This window comes from Petaurus breviceps, unplaced genomic scaffold, assembly GCF_028583685.1.
Source record: "Petaurus breviceps papuanus isolate PSGF00001 unplaced genomic scaffold, PetGlider_PUasm1.0 108, whole genome shotgun sequence".
NCBI lineage: Eukaryota > Metazoa > Chordata > Mammalia > Diprotodontia > Petauridae > Petaurus > Petaurus breviceps.
In genome coordinates this window covers 3,878,271-3,899,526 of record NW_027185593.1, presented here as the reverse complement: position 1 = coordinate 3,899,526, position 21,256 = coordinate 3,878,271, and the positions used below count along the sequence as shown (strand labels likewise).

General features: G+C 41.1%; 1 protein-coding gene, 1 long non-coding RNA gene and 1 pseudogene across 13 annotated transcripts in view; 2 read left to right on the top strand and 1 right to left on the bottom strand.

Moving 5' to 3' along the window:
• JSRP1 (junctional sarcoplasmic reticulum protein 1) overlaps window positions 1-21,256 on the top strand; it is a 90,684-nt gene that overhangs the window by 3,914 nt on the left and 65,514 nt on the right. The gene's annotated exons all lie outside the window — the stretch shown is intronic.
• The window catches only part of LOC138151926 (uncharacterized), a 56,889-nt gene continuing 36,711 nt past the window's right edge, over window positions 1,079-21,256 (bottom strand). For 4 of the 5 annotated variants that reach the window (XR_011165981.1, XR_011165973.1, XR_011166009.1 and 1 more), the window contains one exon: window positions 14,135-15,218. This is a non-coding gene — a long non-coding RNA (uncharacterized lncRNA). Of the gene's footprint in view, window positions 2,989-14,134; window positions 15,219-21,256 lie in introns of those variants that run through there. The other variant, XR_011165993.1, reaches the window with a different exon arrangement.
• On the top strand, window positions 8,053-9,223 carry LOC138153159 (26S proteasome regulatory subunit 10B pseudogene; annotated as a pseudogene).

The window sequence follows — 21,256 nt, the reverse complement described above, 5'->3', positions numbered from 1 at the left end:
GCAAAATTCTCAAGGGACCTTTTATCTAATGATCTCAAAGGGCAAGCGGAAAAAACAACAACAAAAAACAAAGATAGAAATACTTGTTTGCTAGGCTTGCCCTTTGAGATCATTAGATAAAAGGTCCCTTGAGAATTTTGCTTTTCCTCTCTCCTTTTCTCCTCAAAGCACGGCCCATGCTGTCATCTCTGTTCACGTTTGATCCTCCAAGCCCCCAGGACAAGGAAAACTTAGCTTGCAACCTGATTTCCAGTCTAGAGTCTTAGGAGTGCAACCTTGAAATATCTTTTTTAATGTGGGATCTAGCTTTTGAGGATGCCATCATGTGTTTTAGAGAATAAAATTTAGGGCAAAAAAAAAAAATACCGAAACTTAATCTCCTGGATCTAGAAATGTGATTTCTCTCTCTCTGATTCTCTGCCTTCATCTATCCGTTTCTCTCTCATATATATATATTTATATTTATTTATATATTTATATATGTGTATATATACATACAAAAAACTACATACCCACACAGATACATCAAATTAACCAGAGAATTGCCAAATTCCTAGTTATTTGTGCTCTATAGGTTTAGTTTCTATTAGAAGTAAATTGGTATGCTTTGCATTTGAAGCATCTTTTAAATGTCAGTCCAGTTTAGATGAATGGGCATTAATTAAAAGATGGGAAAAAAGCTGAAAGAGTTAGACTTCTGATTTCATTTTCATTAAACAGAAAGGGGAGGGCGCCCCAACAGAAGAAACAAACAAGAAATAACAGCACTAGTCTCTTGTCTTAAGAATTTTTGTGGAAGGTTTTTTTCAAGCTATTTCTACACTGAGTGATATAGATTTTTATTTACAAAACACAAATCATTCTAGCTCTTGAGAAGTATTGTTGCAGAAGAGATGGGAAAACAGAGCCACCAAGGTTAAGTGACTTACTCAAGACCATAGATAGAGTTGTCACAGAATAGACTAACAGGATTTCCTGTCCTGTGCTGAAATTAATTTAAGTTAAACTTTCTCGCCTCAGCAACCCACTTTCTCTGGCTTTCTCATACAGAAAAATCACAGTAATGCAGTGTTTCTAACAGAGTCTGCTACCATGGAAATGGTTGTGATGTTACAGGTTCAGCATTATGGTTTCACTATAGGATCAGTCAGAAAGGAAAGATTTCGAGGAAGTCCTGGGGGAAGGGAAGGTGGAGAAATCTTTGTTTAAACACAGATGTACTGTTTTATCTTACTGAAGAGCTTTAAGACAGCCACAGAAAAGCCAAATTAATTTTCTTTCAATTAGGAGATACAGCTGTACACACACACACACACACACACACACGCGCGCGCGCATGCAATGTATATAAAATTTTTATGTTAAATTTTATAGACAATGAAGATTTTCAAGTACAAGAATCATCATCTGAACTTACCAAAGCTTAAGGGGTACAGAAATTCATCATTGTAATTCAGCCTCCATAAATTACCAGTTGTGCTTTTTGGACTGTGACAAATCTCTCTCTTTTTTTTTTAAATGAATAGGCTCTAGCTCCTTCCAGCTTAACCTAATCACCTGGCTAACATAAGTTTCACCAAAACCCAAGGATATACTCTTTTTTCAAATTTAATCAGTTGAACATATATCAGTGATTTCAACTACTTGTTTTCTGGTATTTTTGTTTGCGTTTAATCCACAACATAACCAGTTCTCTGGCTGCTGAATGTTACTGTACAAATACAATAGAATTGCACAGAGATAACAGTGGAATCAAGGGACTAGGGGGACACCTGATTTATGGGCCTTGTATGTTACAATGAGGAAGAGGAATCTTTGTGCAGTCCTTCGTTTGTGTATGGGGAGCATGAATTGATTTTGGTGGGTGTAAGCAGGGCTATGATATGGTCAGGCATGCTGCAGAGGTTTTATAATATATGCAAAAAGAAAAACAGTCTGGAAAGATTGCAACAGAACTGTTGATGACCAGGAGGCATGCTCTAGGACCTATAACGAAAGATGAGAAATAACTCTTTGCCAGCTCTGCTGGTCATGTGTGCAAGAAAGGTGCCTTTGTTCTCTGTTCCTCTACCTGTGGAACAAGGATGGAGACATTTACTTGTTTGTCAAGAACGAGAGCCGTGAGACATTTGTCATACAGAACCTCTGCAAAACCTTGTTAGTAGAAATTCTGGGATGAGGGAATGCTCCAGCAAAATAAAGATCTGACTAGCTTTCACCTTGTCTGAGTTTGAATTTTAAAATGAGGCTGATACAGAATATTTACCCATCCTTTCTTCTGCCAGAAAAAAACTTAAAAGGCTCACTCTGTGGAGGGCATCATCTCAGCTCTTTGAATCTCAGTTTCCCCATTTGTCAAAAATAAAAATATAACATTTTGCCCATTTCCAAAGATTTTTTTTGTGTGTGAGGAAAGTACTTTATCAACAGTGAGGTGCTATGTCTTTAACAAGCATACAATTCAGCAAACATTTATAAAACCTCAGACAAGGGTTAGACCTATGTTGGCAGTAGGAGTTTCTGCACCTGGGAGTTCCCTCTATGTACCAGTGAAATTGCAACTCTACTTGCCATTCCCATCCTACTTTGTTAAAGGCAGGAGGTGAGGCAGGTAGGGGACATAATATATAGAGTACATAGGTTGTAGTCAGGAGAGACCTGAGTTCAAATGCAACTTTAAATACTTATTAACTATGTGATCCTAGGCAAGCCCCTTACTTTCTTTATGCCTTAGTTTTCTCAAGTGTCAAATAAGGGGGCAGAAGAGAGACTTGATCTGTATAGCTGTAGAGGGCAGGCAGGGGGTGGAAGTTGCAGATTTAAGAGGTAATGAAAAGATTAGCGGTTAGAATTGTCCAAAATGAAATGAACTGCTTTGGGAGAGAGTGGGTTCTCTCTCACTGGAGGCTGAATGGCCATCTGGCAGTCGTGATGTAGCGCAGTGGAGTTAAACTCAAATGGAAACATCCCTGTAAGCTGCATGTTGATCTGGAAAGCCACAAGTTAACATTACCTATGTTAGATTACATTTGTATTTATTTTGTTAAACATTTCTCAATTACATTTTAATCTCATTTTGCTGTACTCTGGAGTTTTGCCAGCAGTGAGTATGACCTCTCTGATGGACAAGGAATTTTTCTTAAATGTTTTATTGAAAATTTAATATATCCAGCTAAACTTGCTTAGTAACAGTTTACATATAATTAGTTCATTTAAATGCATAGAATATGGGGCATCCCAAAAGTCTCAGTGTAGGTTGTTAACACTTAAAACTACACTTTGAATATGGGACGTCCAGTTTGAAATGTTCAGGAAGCAATTGGAGATGTATGACTAAAGCTCAGCAGAGAAACTAGGGAGGGGGTGTATGTGTATGTGTGTAGACATCATATACATATACACACATGTGGAATAACCCTATATAATCATTTTTCTTTCACTTCCTACACCCCTATTAAGATTCTTTGGTTTTTTACTCTCATTTAGCTGCTTCTCTATAACTTATTAGCATTGTATTTTGTTGCTTTTAATTATTTTTACTTGTGAGGTAATACCTCACAATTGGTTTCATATTGTGAGGTAGTACCTCAAAAGTAGTTTCATATTGTGAGGTAGAACTTCAAAGTTGGTTTAATTTGCATCTCTTGGCAGGTTGAACATTTTTTCAAGTGAGTACAATTTGTGTTTCAATTCTCTGTTCACATTCTTTGACCACTTGTCCATTGAGTACTTGGTAGTTACCACTGTGACTTTTAATTGTTTAAAAATTCCTTAATTTAACTAATTTAACAGTTTAATACTTCCTTATTTTTTTAATGTTTTAAACTGTCATGTTGTTGTAAATATTTACTCCTAATCTGTTTTTTTATTTTAATTATGTAGTTTTTGTTATATAGAAATGTTTTAATGTAAATATGTTTATTTTTATAACTAATAATTGCTTCTCTTTGGTAAATCAAGGAAAATTTATCCTTCCTGCACAACTGAGATAAATACTTCATTATATGTTCAGCCTTTTTTGTGGCTCCTTTTTTATATTTTAAGTCTCTTGTCTAGCTAGAATTCATTCCTGTATGTGGTGTAAGAAATGGGTCTAAATTCCTTTCCCACCAAATTGCCAACCAGTCTTCCCAAGTACATTTATTAAATAGCAAGTCATTTCTTTAATTTTTATTTTTATATAGTTATTCAACACCCTCCACTCAGCTGTCACAGTGATCTTCCTAAAGAACAGGTCTAACCATGTCACCCCCTACATCCTACTCAGTAAACTCCAGTGACTCCATGTCCCCTCCACAATCAGAAATAAAGTCCTCTGTTTGACATTCAGAGCCCTTCATGACAAGATTTGGCAATGGATTGAATATGTGGGATGAGTAAAAATGAGAATTCATTGATGACACAAGGTTGTGGCCTGGGTGACTGGGAGGACTACAGAGTCCTTAGCAGTTAAAGCGAAGTTGAAAAGGAGGCAGGTTTGGGGAAAAAATAATGAATTCTATTTTGGACATGATGAATTTAAAATGCCTATGGGACATCCAGTTTGAAATGTTCAAGAAGCAATTGGAGATTTTGTGTGTGTCTTTGTAGACATATACTTACATACACATATAGCATATAGGGTTTTCAGGACTAGCACCTCTGGTGTGAGGGCTGCTCATTCACCTTTGGTGTGTACCCAGCACTTAATTCTCATCTGTGGCTCCAAGGAACTGCAACATGTATAGCAGCCATACTCTGGTAAACCATTTTGGCAGGTGGACTAAACCAGGTTGAGAGTAACCAACAGGCCCCAAATCCACCAGCGAATTGGGGGGGGGGTGTCTACCCCAAGCATGTAAAGATGGCTCCCAGCAGAATGGGTAGATGAGATAGTTGTTCCAGTGGCCATGAAGGTGGCTGAAGCAGTCACTGTGGAGCACTTAGAGCTTGGTCAGACATTGAAAACAGCATTGTCATTCTCTACATCCCAGCCATCTCCAGTCATCTTGACTTTTGTCTTGCCACTGACTTTTATGACTCTGAGGCTCACAACTTTGTGCAACTCTACCTCACTTAAATCCAATTTACCCATGAGTCAAGATGTCACCACACACACATATTCGTATATAAACACATATAGATGTATACCTCTATATGTCTGTACATGTCTATATGTCTATACATATGCATATATATAATATGGGTGTGTATATATATGTAAATATGCATATATATCTGTGTAGACATGATCATTGAACCCAGGAGAGCTAATAAGATCAATTAAAATAGCATAGAGTGAAAAGAAAAGGGGACAACCTTGATTAGAGGGCATGACATGGAGAAAGAAGTAACAAAGGAGACTGAGAGGAAACAATTGAACACATAGAAGAAAAACCAGGAGAGAGCAGTGTCCCAAAGCCTAGAGAGGAGAAAGCATCAGGGATAGGGGAAGAGATTTGATACTGCTGGATGCCGTCTTAAGAGAGGTCAAGGAAGGTCAAGATTGAGGAAAGGAAGTCAGACGAGATAATTGGTAGCTACAGAGAGGGAGTTTCAGTTGAGTTGTAGAGTTGAAAGTTTAGGACAGTAAGAGGAGAGGAAGTGGAAGTGAATTGTAAATGTCTATCTCCAAGAGTTTAGGCAGGAAGTGGAGGAGAGATAAAAGGTGATAGCTAGCAGGGGTGGAGAGAATGAGTGAGAATGGGGGGGATGTGGCTCCAAGGAAGGAGCCAGGAGATAAGGAATGGGCAAATATAAGTGAAAGGGTGATCATGGGAGCAGTTTTCTGAAAAAGCCAACAAGGGATGGAACTAATGGTGCAAGTAGAGAGAGGGGTTTGCTTTGGCAAAGAGAAGGGTCACTTCTTTGTCTGAAACTGGAGTGAAAGAGGATGTAGTGGGAAAAGATGTTTGATGAGATTTGGAGGATGGAGAAGCTCTGAGCAAATGGTCTCAGTGGTTTTAGAGGCCTGGAAAAAGCTGAAGGGTGAAGGACATGGAGATCACAATGGTGAAGAACGAGGTTAGGGGTCATAAGGCATAGGGAAAGATAGGATGATAAAAGCTTTTTATGAGTTAAAGGAATTTCAAAGTTCATGAGAAAAGATGTGGAACACTTGTGGGTAATGGCAAGATTGAGGATGTGACCATCTTAGTGTAGCTGAGATGAACTGGAGAAATAGGTCATGGGAAATGAATAGTTTGAGGAATCATCAATAAGTACCCTATTATGAAGGCAGAAGGTGAGGAGAGAAAGATTGTGAACAAAGCACTGAAGTCATTAAAGAAAGCAGGAAAATGACCATATGAGAGGTTACCTAGAGATAAAAGCCACCAGGATTTGGATTGGGTAATAAATTTGTATGGCATGAACCTCAGAGGAGGAGAGCTTCTTTAGTCAGGGTTGGCAAAGGAGGGTCTTAAAGTGGCAGTGGGTGGTCCCCCACCATGACCATTGAGCTGGGGAGGCAGGGAGAAGAATGTTGACAGAAGTTGTAACCAGTACTAGAAAGGGTGGAGAGGGAAGCAGTGTTGATGGGGGGTAGCTAATGTCTCACTTAGGACCAAAAGGTGAAAGTGAAGAAGAGGTTTAAGAGGAAAGGAAATTTGTTAAATATGGAGCAGGCATTCCAGAGGGCACTGTGAGAAGAGTGGGCAGATCTGCAATGGGTCATTGAATGGATAGAGTTGATGTCAAAAGACCTGAGGGAGTTTGGAGTTGAAGATGGAAAATAAGGTTTATACATTAGCTGCTGGAGATTCAGGATCAATAGAATAGAATGCGTATAAGGGGATAGAAGTATGCCAGCCATTGAGCAGTAAATCCAGACAAAATATTAGTGGTTGGAGAAAAGTCCATTGAGGGACTAGACAGTTTGAAGTCCCTTGAGGTTTACTCTCCTGGAAGATAGAGATGTTGTATCCTGTGATATGCAATAAGCCCTCCTCAAAAAAGGAAGGAATAGAGAGATGTGTGGGAGTCTAGTCAGGAGGCCAGAGTGCTTTTCTTGATGTGGAGAAGGCCAAAGCCAGCCCTGGCCCTTTCTTCTGGCCCTGACAACTTCCCAGGTCTACTCTTGCATCTAAAGTGGGGGTGGGGTATGGGATCACTGCCCACCTTTCACTCTTGTGGGGCCCTACCCCAGGGCCCTCTCCCTTGCCAGGCTGTTTTGCAGATAAGATCAATCCCATCCTCTTGGTGTGTGTGTGTGTGTGTGTGTGTGTGTGTGTTTATGTTGTATTTTATGTACATATGTGTGTATAAAAATATATATTACATAATGCAATTTATTACCCAATACAAAAGGCCCCTCTTAAGCATCCCTTATTCAACATTGCTTGGCCACTTTAGTTAGAGGAGGATTGCAAACAAACCTCTTCTGATGTCTATTTAGCCCTATTTCACCCTTTGAGTTTAAGAAACCTTAAATACTTTGATTTTTATCCTTTATGGTGGCCTTCTGTGGAATTCTGGAAGAACATTTTAGATTTTTATATATTAAATTACATTAAATATACTAACATAATACCCTGAAAATAAATAATTTAAAATGAGATAGTCCAGGTCAGGAGCTTGGCTTTGGTTTGTTTTGAAAATATGATGATGGAAAACTCCCACAGTTTTTAAATCTTTGAACTGATTTATGATTTGCTATGTAAATAATGATAGTGTTATTGCCTCAGTCACCCTGGCTTGAAACCTTGGTGTCATCATTGACCTTCCCACACTTGGATTCTGACTCCAGGTTCTCCTGCTTTAATCCATTATGTACACATTCCCAGGTAAAGCTTCCTAAAATACTGTTTTGTTCACATCCCTCACCTGTTCAAAAGTTTTCAATGACACTGTTGCCAGAGTGAGAGATGCAGCCTCCATAGTCTGGAGTTCAAGGTCCTTCATTATCTGGCCCCTTGGTTCCCAACCATTTGTCATTTGAGCCAAAATGGCCTTCTGGCTTTTTGACCTCTGCACTTTTATTTTGTTCCCTGTCCCTGGAGTGAGTCTTCCACCTCATGCTACAGTGATTAACTCATGAACCTCACCCTGAGCTTTCCAATTTCCAGTCTCTGACTCCGAGGAAATCCTGTCATAGCCTTCTGCTGGTGGCATGGCCATTCTAGCATCCTCTATGAACAGCATCTTCTCATCATGGCAGACCAAAAGATAAGCTCTTCAGAACTACCAAAAGAAGCTGCTCCAGTAGGAGGAGATGGATGAGCACCTCAAAGAGTTAAGGGAACAATTTAAAGAGCTTGCCAAGCAATATGCAAAGTCTGAAAATGGTCTGAAGGCCTTACAATGTGTTGGGCAGATTTCAAGTAAAGTGCTTAAATAGTTAGTGGAAGAAAATTTATTATTAAAGGAAAAAATGGACAAAATATGTTATGTTGTAGGTTGTCACTTGTCAACTCAACAAAAGCAATCAGAAGCCAGAACGAGAGTTGCTCTCACTGTGACTATATTATCATGAGGTATTTATCAAGAGAGCTTGATCTACATCTCCTGAAGCCCCTGGGAATGTTTCTTGCTCTGAAACTAGAGGTCTGTCTGAACAAATCAGAGAACTGAGAGAAAATAGAATTACCCCTTGATAAGAGTATAAAATCTCCAAAATATTTTCTATTTGGACTACTAGGGACATGAAAAATAGTCTTAACAAGAGCTGTTGCTGTCCAGCTGGATTGGAATTTTTTAAAGGTTGTTCTATCAGGATCTAGTTCTATCATAGATAAGTGCATTGGTGAAAGTGCTTGTTTGAGCAGAATAATGTCCATTTATGTCAGGGATTATCAGCAGTGCATCATTTTCATGAATGATATAGATGCTTTTGGCGACTGATGTTTTTCTGAGGGTGCTTCAGCTGTCAGAGATATTCAGACAACTTTAGTGGAATTCCTGAATCAGATAGATGGATTTAATATTCTACACAGATTAAAAATTATCATGGCTACATACAGACTAGACGCACTGGGTCCTGCTTTGTTGGTCTAGAAAATTAAATAGAAAAATACATGTCAACTTACCAAACGAATGAGCAAGATTACACATACTAAAGATGCATGTAGATTTTACCACAAAACCCAGTGAAGCAGATCATAAAGCTGTTGTGAAGCTTTCAGATGGCCCAGATGGAGCAAAATTGAGAAATATTTGCCCTGAAGCGGGCGCATTTGTAGTTTGTGCTGATCACAGTTTTGTAGCACAGGAAGATTTCATGAAATCTATCAGAAAAAGGAACTAATTCTAGGAAGCTGTAGTCTAGCTGGACTACAAACCTGCCTAGGGTATGCTACATGAAGAAGTTAGCCTAATATAAAAATAAAGTTGAGGAAAAAAAAAATCCTGTAACACTGAATTCACTTCAACAAGCCTACTATGTTCCTGTGACTCCACGAAAATGTAGCATGTGCAGTGACCTTGTTGTTGTTGTTCAGTCATGTTCAGCTCTTTGTGACCCCATTTGGGGTTTTCTTAGCAAAGGTACTGGAATGGTTTGTCATTTCCTTCTCTAGCTTGTTTTACAGATGAGGAAACTGAGGTAAACTAGGTTAAGTGACTTACCCAGGGTGTAATGGGAATATAAATTTGAAGATCTTCTCTGCCCCTAGGCTAAAGTGCACCTGGAGCCTGGGGTGGGAGGCTTGTTTTTCAGTAGATACTTCTTGATTGGCCAGTGAGTCAATAAGGTTGTTACATTTTCTGAGCCAGGAGAAGGCTATATAAGCCCTGATGTGAACCTTTGTTTTGGGGCTCACTTTGAGAAGTATTCTGTGATTTGATGAAACTCTGGGCTAGCCTTTGTCCAGAGGGCCCCCCCCCCCCGGCTTTGAAACCCAGATGTTGTTTGGTATGGATGCAATGGTTGCACAGTTTGGAAAACTGTCTACTTGATCTGTTTTTCTGTCTTGATAATTCTGTCTATATATTCTGAAGTTCAGGGTGCTGACCTTTTTCCCCTGAACTAGGTAAACGATATATGTTTGACTGATTAAAGTAAGCTTGTTAACCCATTTTGAGTTGCTTTCCTTTATCAAAGCAGATCCAAGAATCTGTGGTGGCAGCGACCCTGAGGAAGCTTGGGGTGCTTGCTGCTACACAGGGTCACACATCTAGTAAGTGACTGAAGCCAGATTTGAACTCGGGTCTTCCTGACTCCAGGCCCAGTGCTCTCTGTCCACTGTACCACCTAGCTACCACAGTAGCCACACTTTGGTAAACTGTCTTGCCAAACAGGCTAAACTGAGTTGAGGGTAACCGACGGGCCTCAAACTCATCAGTGAGTTAGCGGTAAGTCTACCCCAAGCATATGAAGACTTCCCCCACTGGAATAGGAAGATGAGAAAAAATGTTTCCACCAGACCATGAAAAAGGCTAAAGCAGGTACTGGGTAGCACTTAGAGCTTGGTCAGATATCTAAGAGGTCAAGGTCATCCATTGCATCCTGGGCCATCATCAGTAGTCTTGACTTTTGTCCTGCCACTGGACTTCAGTGACTCTGGAAGAGAGAGTGAGGCTGACAACCCTCTGCATCTCTGCCTCACTTAAATCTAGTTCATGGACTAGGCAAGACATCACCATGTGCTATCATTGGTCCTCTTTGAAAACAAAGGGTGAGCAACCGGCTGTACTTGGCACTAAGGGTACAAAGACAAAAACAAAAATGGAGCCTCCCTTTTACTAGGGGAAATAGCATGCCCGCAGCTGGCTTCCTACTTAGGCCTCAGTCTGCAATTTCCCCTCCACCAGTGCGAATAGCGATCCATGCAGCCGTTCTTTGTGATTCAGGTCCGTATCTTCCTGGAAGTGTCCATAGAAGATATGCTCAACTTTTGGGAGATCTTCCTCTTGTTAGTACTGACGACTGTCCATCTCTCTGACCACATGGCTAGCCCATCGCCTTTTCTGTTCTTCCTTTGAAGATATTTTCTTGCTTGAAAGTTATCATTAACAATATGTTGCAGCCTGCTTACCCCCACCAGATGCCTTTCCTTTATTACTGGGTCACCGATAACTTTGATTCTTCTTAGATTATTGGGTTCCATGTTCCATAGCCATTTAGCATTCCTGGAGGATTATTGGTGTTAGATGGGCTTTTGTAAGCAGTGAGCATTGGGATCCTTAGAAGTACTGAGTATTTTCCCAAATATGATCCTTCCTGATTGTCTGTTCTATTATGGGTCAAGTTCATTTTCTATCTGTAGTATTTTTCCAAGGGTCATGTATGTGTGTATATACATGTACACTAAAGCATTATCTCTGTGGGCTGCCTGCCTGTGCAGTTATAGGCCATAATCTGGGCAATGTACATTTTAAAATTTCATATTTCTTGTATGACGAGCAAAGTCCATCTCATTCAGATGAACCTGTATTTAATTGAGGGCTTGATACAATTAATTCATTATCTTCTGTGAATGGGAACACTATGAGAACTTCACCATTGATAGGAAATCTTAAAAAAAAAAAATCAGTGTTACCAGTAGAGTGGAAGAGGGGGGTGGGGAGGAAGAAGAAGAAGATGAGAAGATCATAGTGTGAATGAAAAGGATATGAAAGATTTAGAGGATTGTAGACTCAATATGAATTAACAGTGTGATCCAGTAACCCAGAAATTTCATGAGATCTTGGGCTATGTTGAGAGCCATAGAACTCAGAAGAATGGAGGGGCTAATAATGCTGTACTCGGCTCTTCTTCCACCACGTCTGAAGCAGCGTGCGCAATCCCAGGCACAACATAGTTCAAAGAACACTGACACACAAGATCTTTGAAAAGAGATTGAGCAAACTAACGAGAGAGGATTGACTTCAGTTGTAGACACTCTTATTTATAGTTCCCCAGACTGTTTTTCCAGCCCTGTGACCCTCCTTAAAAGCGAGGTTACTGAGGATGACTGAGCATCTGGTCAGAATTTCTCCATTTGATCTTTAGCACAGATTTTTATACATAAACTGGAGTTATCATTGTGGTAACCCATTTGCTTATGCAGTGTGTGTGTGTGTGTGTGTGTGTGAGAGAGAGAGAGAGAGAGAGAAACACACACAGAATATCTTGAATACTATACTTTGAGAAGAATTTGTGTTGTGTCAAATGATTTCTTGCCTTTGTTTCATCTTTGGGATGAAACAGACTTCACCAGCTCCTTTACGTATCTCTCCAAGAAGAACCTGTGAACCATATTTCCAATCTGCAGAAATGTCTTCAAGTGTTCAAAAGTGTAAATTTTGAGCTTCCTCTCTACCCCCAGATATCATTTATAGCAAGAGTATCAGTAGTTATGGTTCAGTTCCCTTTTAGTGTTTCAGGTCCTTAGACTTATTAGAAAAAGAGGCCTACTGTGTCCCAGGCACTGTGCTAGCTACTGGGAATATGAAGACAAAAACAAAAGCCCCTGTTCTCAGGGAACTTACATTCTGGCTGAGGGAACAATGTGTGCACAGATAAGTAAGCACAGGATATATACTGTGATTTCTAGAGGGCAAAGCCCTGAAAACTGGGGGAATACAGGGTTCTGGTAGGAGGAAGTACTTGAGCTGATCCTTGAAAGAAGTTAGTGATTCTATAAGGCAGAGGAGTAGGTGCATTCAGGATATGGGAGATACTGTGTACAAAGGCATAGAAACAAGAAATGGGGTGCCATGTACAAGAAACAGCAAGTAAACCAGTTTGGCTAGAACATGGGCTATGTGAAGAGGAGTAATGTGAAGTAATCCTGGAGCCAGATTGTGGAGGTTTCTACATGCCCAACAGGAGAGTTTGTACTTTATCTTAGAAGCAAGAGGGAACCGCTGTAGCTTCACGATCAGTGATGACAGGCCAGATCTGACCTTAAAGAATATCAGTTTGGTAACCATATGGAGGATGAATTGGAGAGGAAAGAGGCTAGAGGGAGGGAGATCAATTAGGAGTCTTTTGGGGATACTCCAGGTGATTTTTTAAAAAGTTGTATTAAAACCTTTTGCTTTTCCATCACAATCATTTCCTGATAGACCATGCAGTGCCTCCCTGATCCTTCAGTGAGCAAGAGAAGCACCATAACAAAAAAAGTTAAAACCAGCGGACCTGACATATTCCATATCCATAGTGCCCCAGTGAAAGGAGAAAAAGACATTTCTTCCTGTCTTCTCTGGGACATTCAGTTTCCTTTTTCTTTTTCTTCTTTTTCAGTCATAGTTATCATATGCACTGTCCCCTTTGTATCAGTTCATATGACTTCCCATGCTTCTCTGAATTCCTCATATTTTCAGTTTCTTACAGCACGATAACATTCTGTTATGTTCATGTACCACGATTTATCTAGTTCTATCACAGGTGATCGTTAACTCTCTCCTTTCTTTTCGGTTCTTTGTGGTATGCAGAACTTAAAAAAACAAACCAACCACATTTGTAATGCCATGCTTTGTTTTGGCATCCCAGTTTATATCGTTGTAATCATTGTACACATTGCTTTCCTGGTTCTCTGTACTTTATATCAGCTCATCCTGTGTGGGGTATGGGGACCCCCAAAATTAAAAGTCAGCGGTATCTCGAGATAAGAACAGGAAGTTTTTAGTCAGTTCTTGGGAGAAGTGGGCATCCCTTCCACCAGGACTGACCAGTAGAATGAGGCGTGTTACAGAAGAAAAAGCAAGGCTTTGTACCCTAATACAGTCAAGCCCCCTCCCACCACTAGCCCTTGCTTCCATTGATTGGTTGGGAGTTGGGCTTACAATCTAGGTGTGAAAATAGACAAAGAAGAAGAAGAAGACAGCCCACCTCATTCCCGTTGGCTGAGAGGCGGGCTTACAGTCTAGGCACGAAAAAGACTGCAGGAAGACAGGGTATAGCCAATCCAAATGTACATGTCCTTATTTGGCAACTGCTAAAGTGAAGGAGGGGGAAGGGTCCTAAGAGATTCCTAAAGGACTTAATGTTGATTGACAGCAAGGGAAGGGGGAGGGGCAAGGGTCCTGGGTTCTGTAATTCCTTAGGAAACCAGAATTTAGGCCTGTCTGGTCTTACAGAAAGTCTGTCTTAACTCCAAAAGAGTCTCTATCTCTCCTCAGGAGTCTTCACAGAGGATGTATCCCACTCAATCCTATGTTTCTCTGTATTCATCTATTCTGTTAAATTCATATGCCCCAGTTTATGAACCTTTCCTAACTTTGTTTCCAGCTCTTTGTGCTGCACTGTGCAGCACTTTTTGTAACAGCAGACATGGAAACAGACCACATGCCCATTGATTGGGGATTGGCTGAGCAAATTGTGGCATGACTGTAATGGAATCTTACTGTGTCACGAGAAGCAACAAATGGGAACATAGAGAAAGAAGCATGAGAAGACATGTAACCTGATATGGAGCAAAGTCTGCAGAACCAAGAAAACAATAAACAACAGCACTTCCTTCTATTCCAGAAGTGGGAGACATCTGGAGAGGAAATACTGCATCTGCCATCAGAGACAGCTGCATTCTGGTTCTTTCTTTTTCCTTTGTTATAAGGGTTACCTAATTGGGTGGAGAAGGAGCATGTATTAAAAAAAAAAAGAACAAAAGATATTAATATAGATATTGTCAAATAGGAAAAAAAATGCTACTCCAAATATTGTAGGACTTTTCTTTTTTGCTTTAAACTCCCTGAGGTATATTGTGCTCCCTCGTTGTATTTCTGGGTTAAAGGGCATGAAAAGTTGAGTCACTTTTTTCCCAAAAATTCTAAATTGCTTTCCAGAATAGTTGGACAAATTCAGGTTCTGCATGAAGTATATTTAGTGTTGCTTGAACTCTGTAAGCATTGACTCTTTCCAGCATCTGTCATCTTTGTTTATTTGCTGTGCATACAGTGAAACCTTAGAGTTGTTTTCATTTACATTTACATTTCTTGGTGATTTGGAACCATCTTTCCTGTGATTGTTCATGGTTTGTAATTCTTCCCTTGAAAACTGTTTATATCCTTTGACCATTTATCTCTTGGAGTGTGGCAGCTAGTGTTTTTAAATGAGAGAGGCTTTGTATAACCATTGCTGCTGTGGAACCATAGACCATCCTTTATAGAAGCCAGTGAGAGGAGTCAGGCAGGTCTTCATGTTTGGGAACCATTTCTCAGTCCAGGATCATCACATGTATGGGCTATTCTTGTGTTTTACTGAGGTTCCTTCCTTTCCCTCCAGAAAGGAAGGAGAAGCAGAGCCTAGTTTGGGGTCTTCCGAATTCTGCTTTTATGTAGTGCTTTCACTTAAGCTTTCTGACCTTCAGATTTTTCATCTGTAAAATGGGGATAATAACACAAGAGAAGCAACATGGTGTACATAGTGTTAATCATGCTAAGATCCTAGTCAGAAGAAACTTGGGCTCAAATCCCACCTATGATACTTAAGGTGCTACAATGGATAGAGAGCAGCACCTGGAGTCAGGAAGGCCTGAGTTCAAATTCAGCCTCAGATACTAGCAGTGTCACCTTGGGCAAGTGATTTAATCTCTGCCTCAGTTTCCTCAAGTATAAAATGAGGATAATTATAGCACCTACCTCCAGGGCAAACAGGATAACATTTGTAAAGTATCTGACACATACTAAGTGATACATAAATGCTAGCTATTATTATTAAGTCACTTAAGCTCTTGAGCCTCAGTTTCCTCATCTGCGAAATGGGGATAGTGCCACTTGGAGAACTTACCTTACATGTTTGCTTTAGAATTCAAGTGAGATAGTATATGTAAAATGCTTTGCAAATCTGAAAGTACTATCAACATGTAGCCATTACTATTGTTATTTATAATTCTCTAACTAAAACTGTAAAATACACATGACAATACCTACTTCATCAGATTGCTGAGGAAAGCATTTGGCAAGGCTTACAGTGCTACATAAAGGTGAGTTACAATAGCAATTATTACATGAGGTCAGAATCAAATACCAGGAAATAGGGAGTTAATCCCTTTACCTAACTCCTTTTTGTGGTGTAGAGATGACCCTGCTTCTTGAAAACTGACTCTTCCAGCAGAGCACAAGCCCTGACAAGTCCTGTCCAGCTGAGAGTGGATCCCATGGCTTTCTGTATGTCTGCCATATAGCCTAACCAGGTTGGGAAAGGCACATCATTAGCTGGGCATGTGGTCATTGTGATCTGCACAGTTGGTGCAGATTTACCCTTGGTGGAATCCCAGATCCTTATATTATTAACATACGGAATCCATCATAGCAGAACCAAGAGACAGGCTTCAGAAAGTAGGCATCTAGCAGGACCACCCCCTAAATGGTGGTGTCCACCTCTCTGGGCTCTTTGCCACCTCATAAAGGATTGCCCTGAGTAAGCCCAAGACTCTGGAGCATTGTTGAGGTATCTAAGGATAAAGAGTCAAAGATGTGTCCACCCTTCGGGTGGCTGTGTCTACTCCTGTTTGGTTATATGGTGAATGTTAGATGAGACATCAATGGCTTTCAGACTTGGAGGAAATCTCAGAGGCCTTCCAGTCTATCCTGCACCTGAATCCCGATATATACTCAAATATCTACACTTCCCAGTTAAAAAATAAGTTTACTTATTTCCCCTGACCTCGCCCTCCACCCCAGCTCAGCTAACACACAGATGCTACCCCCTTGATTGTGCCCTTCCTTACCCACAAGTGTTACCTCTTCCACATCCATGAACTCTGGCCTTCCTTTATCTGAGCATAATAGTCTATTGTTCCGTTTTCCCTCTCCTTTACAATCCCTAACCCTGCTCTTTCTCCTCATTGTGACCTCTACTCTCTCTTTTCCTAGTTTTTTCTTTTTTCCTACACTGGCTAGACTCTCTTCACTTCCTTGCCTTGGACCTTTGGTGAATGAACTCTCTTCTACTGTCTTGTTCCCTGCCTCTTCAGTCCCTGCCTTGGCTTATGCCTGCTATTTACTGCCTTCCTTCCTATTCCCATGCTGCTGAATGAAGCTGGAGAAAATCATAAAGCACTGCTGACTGTGTCCACCACAGATTTCTGTTACATTATCTAACTGGACTGTCCTCGAGACAAGGCAATCCTTTTATACCTCCTTAATTGAGTCACTTCATAACACCTTTTCCAAACTTTTTCATCCCTCCTCAAACCTCCCAGGGCTCCCCTTCCCACCACCCTCTCAGCTGAGAAACTTGCCTCATATTTCACTGAAAAAAAATGAGACCACAGGCGGCTAGGTGGTGCCTTGAATAGAGCACCGGCCCTGGAATCAGGAGAACCTGAGTTCAAATCCGGCCTCAGACACTTAACACTTATTAGCCATGTGACCTTGGGCAAGTCACTTAACCCCAATTGCCCTGCCTTCCCCACTCCAAAAAAGCAAAAAAAAAAAAAAATTTGCAGCCATTTGCCAAAAGTGCCCTCTTCTTTCTTCCTTATCTCACCTCGGATGTCTTTCCCCACTATCTCTGCCTTTACCCCTGTCTCACATAAGCCATGGATCAAATTCCTGCCAAGGCAAACCCTTCAGTGTACACATATGATCCCTCTCCATCCCATCTTCTCTGGTAGATTCCCCCTCTTGTTCACTACACTCACTAGTCTTCACTCTCTCCCTTCTCCTGGCTGCTTTCCTGCTGCCTGCAAACACACCTCCATTTTCTGCCACCTTTTAAAAGCCTGTCCCTTGGTCTTCCCATCCCTGTTCACTGTGGCCCTGTATCTTCCCTTTCCTAGCTAAACTTGAAGGGACATCTTTCCTCTCAAGCTCTTCCTCATTGTTTTCAGTCTGGCTTCTGTAATGGGAATGTAAATTTGGAAGATCTTCCCTGCCCCTAGGCTAAAGTGCACCTGGAGCCTGGGGAGGGAAGCTTGTTTTTCAGTAGATACTTTTTGATTGGCCAGTGGGTCAATAAGGTTACATTCGCTGAGCCAGGAGAAGGCTATATAAGCCCTGATGTGTAGCTTTGTTTTGGGGCTCACTTTGAGAAGTGTTCTGTGATTTGATATGGATTCTGGGAAGCCGTTGTCCAGACCCCCCCCCCCTTCCCGGCTTTGAAAAACCCAGATGTTGATTTGGTATGGATGTAATGGTTGGACAGTTTGGAAAGCTGTCTACTTGATCTATTTCTGTCTTGATACTTCTGCCTGTATACTTTGAAGTTCGGGGTGCTGACCTTTTTACCCTGAACGAGGTAAATGATATATGTTTGACTGATTAAAGTAAGCTTGTTAACCCATTTTGAGTTGCTTTCCTTTAACAAAGCAGATCCAAGAACCTGTATGGGCAGCCACCCTGAGGATGCTTGGGGTGCTTGCTGCTACAGCTTCCAACCTCACCGTTCAGTTGAAACTGTTCTCTCCAAAATTACCAGTGATCTCTTAACTGCCTTGTTGTCATCCAGTATTGCCTTGAGTAACATCCTCTGCTTTCAAGCCATTATACTGAGCATTTCAAGTCAAGGGGTGATCGAAAGTTCTGTTCAGCCTGAACATCCTCTTTGGCATATGCAGGATAACTTCCAGGCCTCACTTGGCATGTTCTTTTTTCTAAGGTCCCTTCTAACACTGACATTCTTTGAATTGTGTTCTAAGGTTTCTAGCCCTAAGTGTTTGTGACTACATAACTCTGTCTCCATTTAAAGAGGTGACAAGGATAGCAGAAAATTCACTGTTTCTCCATTTCTTGGCTTAAAGAAAGGACAAGAATAGCATTAGAGGAAGAGGATCCTTAGCATTTTTGTGTTGTGCAATTTGAACTCTTCCTAATGGGGAGTTTCCTTTAGATTTTCTAGGTCCCTATTTTTTAATGATATAATTACATGTGTTTTGAGCACTAGCTAGGGAAGCACCTGATTGCTTAAAACAGGCTTTCGTGCTATGATTTAACAAACAGCTATTTGTTGGAATGTGCGTCAGGACGACCATCACTAGAATAATACTGCTCCAACCAATGTTATTTTATAATAATTGCCATTTATATAATGCTTTAAGGTCACGAGGCACGTTAGGGATATTACCCCATTTGCTAAAACCACGAGGACTAGATTATAACCATAACCGGACTCCGCTTTGTGGTAGGAAACTTCTCACTGTCAGCTTTTGTGCTCTTACTGAGATGTAGATGAGAGTGCCAGCCATCGAGGGCTAGGACTGGAGCTTACGGCTTTCCTTCCCCATTGGTTCCTTCTTAGAGTTACGATATTGCTTACCTTGTGCACCCTGCACTTAGTGTCGTGTTTTCACCTAACCAGTTGGTGTTAGGTGGGCCGTGTCTACCTAAACTTTGTATCTCCCCTAGTGTAGCCCCCCCAGGGCTCTGTACACAACAGGCTTTCAATAGTTCAATATAACCCCTGTGGGAGATGCAGCCTGGGAGCTGCTTCTGCAGGGACCCAGAAAAGAAGGTTCTTGTCACCAAAGGCCTTGGCCCTGTCAGGTGGCTTAACATCAGAAATTAACATGGTATTGTCAGTGGAAATGGCATTAGAGATCAAGTGTCACCATCTGCTTTGTGAGGGTACCCCAAGGACCAGAAGACTTCTCCATCTGGTTTGCAGGGGAAATCTTCCCTAGGTGTTATCTCCCCTATTACAATGTGAGCTCCTGGAGGTCAGGGTTGTCTGACTTTCCCATCTATATCCCTAAAATGTTGAACCTAATTAACACTTAATGCCTTACTTATTCATTCAGTGTGTTTTTGTTGAATTTTTGATATTCAGGGACTTGTACTGTGATAGAAAACACAATAGATGAGGATTTGGGAGATTAGTCGATCAGTGAATAAGCATTTATTAAGCACCTACTGTGTACCAGGCCAGTACTAGGCACTAGGGATACAAATAAAAAGAATGAAATATTCCTTACTCATAAGGTACTTACACACTACTGGGGAGACAGCAAAGACATATATAAGTATATACAAAACAAATAAAGAGAATAAATTCAGAGTAATTAAACACAAGCCAGTTGTGTTAATGCAACAAGATGGCCCAGAGACTAGGGTGGACAACCCGAATTCAAATTCTGCCTTAGCTATGCGACTCTGGGCAAGTCACTTACCCTATGTCTTCCTCAGTTTCTTCAATTGAAAAAGGAAGATCATCATAATCCTCACCTCCCAGGGTTGTTGTGAGGATCAAATGAAATAAAATCTGGAAAGCACGTTGTAAAGCCTTGACGTGCTCTATAAATGCTAGCTATTATCATTACACCTTGGGAGGGAATGTGCTGTCTGCCAGGATGAAGAAAAGCTTTGTGATTCTTGGGCTGCCTCTTGAAGAAGAAAGGGATTCTGGAAGATGGTGGCAGAGGGTGCTGCAGGTGCAGTGGACAGGCAAAGGCATGGAGATGGGAGATGACAGGAGATCATGTGAGGACCACGAAGGGCCACTTTGGCTGAATTAGGAATGGAGGAGGAGGATTCATGTATAATGAGGATATTGGTACCAGATTGTGAAGGGTTTAAAATCTAAACAGGAATTTCTGTGTTATCCTAGAAGCAATAGGAAGCCAGTGTAGTTGACAGAAGAGAGGGGTGACATGGTCAGATCTGTATTTAAGGAAGGTCATTTGGGCAGCAGTGTAGAGGGGGGACTAGAGGGAGCAGAAACTTGAAGCAGGGAGACAGGTAGGAAGCTACTGTAAGAATCCAGGTGAGAAGTAATCAGGTCTGGACTCACTTGATGCCTGAGGGGGGATAGTGAGGTGTTGTCTAGGTAGAAATGGCAAGATTAAGTTACAACTGGCCGGGTACATGGGGGAGAGTGAGAAGACAGGGCCAGTGCTGAGGTTATGGACCTGGGCAACTGGGAGGTTGGTGGTGCCTTGGACAAAAATTTCAATCAGTCTTGTCCGACTCTCCATGACCCCATTTGGGGTTTTCTTGGCAAAGATGCTGGAATGGTTTGCCATTTCCTTATCCAGCTCATTTTACATGTGAGGAAACTAAGGCAAACAAGGTTACTTGGCCAGCATCACACAGCTAGTAAGTGTCTGAGGCCAAATTTGAACTCTGGAAGATGAGTCTTCCTGACTCCACGCCCAGAGCTCTAGTCACTGTACTGTCTTGCTGCCTTTTAACAGAAATAGAAACTTCTTAAAAGAGGAGGGTTTAGGGAGTGGGAAGAGTTAATAATTATAATCAAATAATGAATTATGTTTTGGCCATGTAGAGTTTGAGGTGCCTGTGGGACATTCAGTTTGAAATATCCAATAAATAATTGGTCATGTGGTCCTAATCTCAGAGGAGAGACTGAGGGTATATATATGTAGAGATTTGGGAGTCACAGGGATGCATAGGGATGCCAGTTACACCCATGGGAGCTGATAAGGTAAATGAGAGAGGGAAGAAAGAAGAGAAAAGAGCC